At 35.7% G+C, this 5,655-nt stretch overlaps 1 protein-coding gene across 15 annotated transcripts in view; it reads left to right on the top strand.

Moving 5' to 3' along the window:
• Positions 1 to 5,655, top strand: part of LOC108975120 (voltage-dependent calcium channel type D subunit alpha-1) — a 55,764-nt gene that overhangs the window by 40,484 nt on the left and 9,625 nt on the right. The window lies entirely within an intron of this gene.

Here is a 5,655-nt window from a genome sequence, read left to right on the forward strand (position 1 = left end):
TAGACTAGATCTAAGAACTTACCAAACTCGTTCGAGATTAAGTTAATTTGGTTAAGACCAAACTCCGACATTTTATCTAAGAACTCGTTAAAACATAAGCGAGTACAAATAGGAATGGTATAGTCATCAACAGATTTCCATGATACGGACGGTAAATTGAAATCCCCCAAAACAATCATGGARTCAGTATTATTGGCCATTGAGAAAACATTATTTATTAATGAAGCATGCTGCATATATACAGATATGTCCGAGTGGGGAGGTATATAAGACAAAGTTAAGTAGATATAGCCACTATTAGCGCAAATACGAATGCACCTAAATTCTATGAAGTCTGCATGCGAAACATCGACTTCTTCAGATGGAATGATGAAGAATGAACTGCAAACAAGACACCACCTCCTTTCCTGTTCAGCCGGTCAAATCTAAAGATTTCAAATTCGCTATTGAATATTTCACTATCAAAAATGTGGGGCTTTAACCAAGTTTCTGTGAAAGCAATGATCTTAAAATTATAATTGACGCTATTTGAATACAGATCGGAGAGTTTTGTATTAAGGCCTCTTACATTTTGATAATAAATACTCAGCGAATTGTTGCTAATCAGTTTTTTGTACCAACGGGTTTACTTGGCATTTTACTGACAACTGCAGGTTTAAAACGTTTATGCTCGAATTCGCGCACAAAGACCCCAGATGGCCAGAATGAGTTGATAGAGCTAATTGAAAATTGTCAGCGGATATGTCGATCTTGAAAGATGAAATATCCCTGTCATATTTGAAATTAAATTTTCGATGTCTGCATCTTCCGATTTTAGTTTAGAATAGATATAACTCTTTATGTCATCGACGGTGGTATCCGCAGCAAGTCTTGAGATAAATATGGATTTTTTCCGCGGTATTACATTTAAATTTTTACTACCTGACTTACAGCTATTTGGAAGCGGATCCTGAGAAGGTTTTCGCTTACCATGCTCAGTAACAACTTTCTCTGTATTCTCAGCAGACGAGACCTTCTCTCCGTGTGGACAAGGGGAATACAGATTGATGAGGTCAATATTGGGTGGAGGCATTCTTTTTAAATAAGAAGCAGTGGTCTCATCATCAGACGGATGTTTACGTTTATTGGAAGGTTTTGGATTCTCTTCCTGGTCATTTAAGCATTTAAATGATTGAAAAAATGTTTCATACTGCCTAAATTTATTTGTAAGGGTTTCAAGCTCACGGCCAATCTCCTTGAAATTATTGCGCGCCTGCTTAAAAACTTTAAATAAATCAATTTCAGTTGGTCTGCATTTAATGCAAGACCAGCGCAAGCCCTTACTGTCAAGAATAGAATCCAAAATTCTTCTTGTCAGTCCAGCACATTTCAGATGGGCAAGCCCGTCACACAGCCAGCAAGAAACAAAGCGTTCGGACTCGCCTTTAACAGAGCAATTCGGGAAATTACAGGTTATAATGATAATAAGCAGCAATAAGAAATTTAAATAAAAATATAAAAAAAATTAAGTAATAAAAGTAGAAAGAGAAATGACAAAAATATTTATAACAAAATAAATGAAATATAAGTTATCAAAGGCAACAACCAATGTAACGAGCAGTTTGAGATGCACTGTGATACCCGAAAAGTAAGAAACTCGCAAACAGCTGTGAACAAAGACGGAAAACGAATAAAAAGAAGAAATAAATTTAGATAAGCATTAATTAAGAATTTCACACTAATTTCGTCAAGTAATTATAACGCAGCTCTTCTGGATCCCGCCGTTTTCACTAACTGCTGGATGACGGCACCCTGATTGTGTTTTGTTGCCAGCTCAGAAAACAGATCAGGGTGCCCTGCCAGCTGACAAGCGAGAGGGCAAGAAAAGTGATTCTAATCAATTTATCTATGACGATAGAGCGTAAGCGTACGTGTAAAGTTTGTTTGCACGTACGCTTTATTGTTCAGTCGTTGTTAAGCCAGCAACGAATTAACATCACGCAAGAGTATAGCGCAGAAGCAAATTTGACCTGCGAATAATATTTTATATTATTCTAAATGCCCTTGGTGCCATGCAATGCCTTTTATGTTCCAAGTCGTTTAAWGATAATAGGGAATATATCCTTAAAAGACATTTTGTTAATTTTCATTATACTATTAATTATTTAGATGAAACAGAACGAAAATGTCTTTTCAAAGAAAAAAAAAATTTTTTTTCTTAATTTTAATTTCAATTTCTCGCTGGGCTACCTTTTTTCGTGCTCACCAACACAGTGACAGATCCTCTCATACCGACCACTGGTTTTGACGTGTAGTAATTGCTCTCTCACTTCCGGTGAGAGAGGAGTTAAACATCTCTTTATCTCTGGTTTGCACAATTGTGCTAAGAAATGCCGACCGCTGCCATACAATCATACAAACAATTTGTATATATATCTCTTCAATGAGAGTAAAAAGGGCATTGCTCTCTTTAACGAGCTCTCAATTGCTAAAAAAAAATACCTACGTTCGTACATACATACATACATACAAGTCAAAGTATTAGGGTGGACCTATATACCAACATAAGTTCCTAACACGTATATATATGAAAAAAGTACGTATTTCATAATTAAACTAACAAATTAAATTTACAATCACAAAAACTTTAACATATAATATAACAAAATGTTAATAACGAAAAAAATCAAAATACACCTGCAGGAGCTACACGCTCACAACAGGTTGTTAAATATAATATATTTCACAAAGTGACTGCACGCTCAAAACAGGTTGTTAAATATAATATATTTCACAAAGTGACTGCACTAGATTTGTCTCATCACCGATTCATGAAAACTTTGAAAGCCAAAACCTTAACAATTTTTGGACTCGCCTCCAAGCGAGTGGCGTCATGAATAAAAGATCCTGTCGATTCAGATACACAAATTCTTAAATCATCGGATTATGCAATATATGAAAACTACTTAAATCAATATGAAGAAACAAAAGCCATGATCTCCGATCAATAAAAGCTAATAAAAGCAATTGCACCTACTCTACATTCGAGGGTAGAGCTGCCACAAATTCAAAAATATCAAGAGGCAAGTTCAGGAATCCCCCTCGAAGTGACCGCATGTGGCCCAGAAACATTTAATGGAGGTTATGAAGAATGGCCGTCCTTCCGGGATATGTTTACAGTCGTTTACATCAACAGAACTATCAAGAGCACAAAAATTGTATCACTTCCGATATAAAACAAAGTCAAACAGTTTGCATTAAATGATGACAATTTCAATTTGGCTTGGGAAGCTCTAAAAGCTAGATAGGAAAACGAAAGAATACTGGTCGATAAACACGACACTATTTAACTTGCCTAAAATCAAGAATGAAACAAGTGAAGATTTTGTAACACTACAATCCACTGTTTCTAATTGTTTGTCGATTCTGTCGACACAAAATATTCCCACAGACAGCTGGTACCCAATTCTGGTAAACATTTGCACCGCCGCATTACCAAAAAAGTGCCCAACGTGGCAACAAATGAAAGATTTTCTTACCACCCAATATGAAATCGCGGAAAGATTAGAACAAAAAATTATCAGAACTAAAAACATTAAAGACGACCAAAATAGAAGCTTGAATAGACCCCAAGCTAGAAGCACAAACAAACCAAACAGAATTTTTAACAATACACAATCGTTCACATCCGAATAAAGAAAACATACGTCATGCGAACTATGCATAAGAGGGCATGTGGTTAAAACTTGCGAGAAGTTTAAAGAATTTAATGTCAATGAAAGGAACAACTTTGTCAAATCAAAAAGACTCTGCACAAACTGCTTGTCACACTCATACAATTTTAATAATTGCAAAGGCAAATTTAGCTGCTTATATTGTCAGAAAAGACACAATTCAATGCTTCATTACAGCAGATATCTCATCTCACCCCAAATAAGCGCTTATACAAAAAGAAACATGGGTTTAATTGGAAAAACAAATACCGAAACCCAAAATTTGAAAAATTGCCAAGAGACACCATGCTGCTCAAAGCCACAAAAATCTCAAACGCTGCAAAGCGAAATACAAAGTGGACGAGTTACAGAACTAGTCACCACCATACCAACTCAAGTTGAGTATAAAAAAACACATACCGTAATTGACAATTAAGTTTCAAAATTTAAGGAAACTTTCCCGTATAACAAACAAAACTGCAGAAGATCAGTTTTGTGAAGACTTCTCTAAAGCCACAATTACTAGATCAAATATTGACAGCTACGTCGACCGACTGTCACTAGAGCCACTATTTTTCAATACTCCACAAATTGGTATAAATAACAAAGTCAGATTTACCTCTGACAGTCCATATATTAAAAGCACATACAACTTTTCGGCCACGCATAATGGTTTTTGCCAATAATGAACAAAAAAAAAAATCTGAAGAAATCGTAGAGCTTTGGCGGGCTACTAAACGCCAAAGTAGTGCAGTTGTATCAAAAAGTCGAAAAATCGACACCTTTCATAAATTTGCAAAAATAATTAAAATCTCAAAAGGAAGTAAAGGGATCATCATACTTCCAATGCGCACGTACACTTACAAAAGGCAAAGGTCGCTCTTGTCACATCTCTCCAAGCGCTCCTCATATAGGTGAATTATGGGAATTAGCTACACAAAGCATCAAATTAATTCTACTCCACGAATCGAAGCCGTTCTCCATTCATGGCCATTCTCTTGCAAGATCCCTCTATTGTCACAGTCCTAACTCCAGGGCTAAAGAGTACCCATTCTGGCCATATCTGTCCAGGCGTGGAGTTACTATCCTTCATAAGCCGAGAATAAATAAAATCCAAACAATTATCGATAATGCAGAAAAGGCATATAATAATCTACTGGTTGCCAAACTGATAAATAATAAATTCTAAATAACCGCTAATAAAATTAATAAAAGTAAACAACTTTTTTGCTATAATAATACAATAAGTCGTCAAAACACACAAAAGCATTTACTACTTGCAGCACCAATACTTTCACAAAATACAATTTGCTATTAAAACCAAAATCGCTTCTTACAGTTAATATTCTGCGGCCTCGGTTACTCCACCAACAGTAAGCAGAATTACATGCCTCAGATTATATACTATATATAAAACTAGGCAAAATATTCGCCTAGGGGGCCCAGGATGTTTAAATGAGTTAAGCATTAACCCCCTCTACCCGGCTAAACTGGCGCATCCTAATACAATAGCGCAATTCAGCACAGCTGATGACACTACAGAACAACTCACCAGACTTCTGCTCCTACTCACTAAACAAAAAGGATAGACAACAGGACACAATTTGTTCTAAACTCATCGCACATCAACTTTGTGATTGCACATTGCGTCGCGTCGACATCAACTTTATATGTATTTACATAGATCGACAACCATCCTGCGCGCTACGCTCAAATTTTAATAATAAATCATCCGGATATCCCTCGTCTATCCGACGTGGATTTTAATAGCACACTCACGATTTACTAGTATACGTAGGGAATACATTTGGCTTTTCTTTTTACATATTTTGTTATTAAATGGATAAAAACAAAATTACCTTTCTAAATTAAACTAATTTATATAAAATAAAAAGATCATATTTTCTTGCCCCCGTTCAAACACCTGCAATTATTCGAATTTTCGTAAAAAGCATGTTTGAAC

This window comes from Bactrocera latifrons, unplaced genomic scaffold (genome assembly GCF_001853355.1).
Source record: "Bactrocera latifrons isolate USDA-ARS-PBARC rearing strain unplaced genomic scaffold, ASM185335v1 scaffold_613, whole genome shotgun sequence".
Classification (NCBI taxonomy): Eukaryota; Metazoa; Arthropoda; class Insecta; order Diptera; family Tephritidae; genus Bactrocera; species Bactrocera latifrons.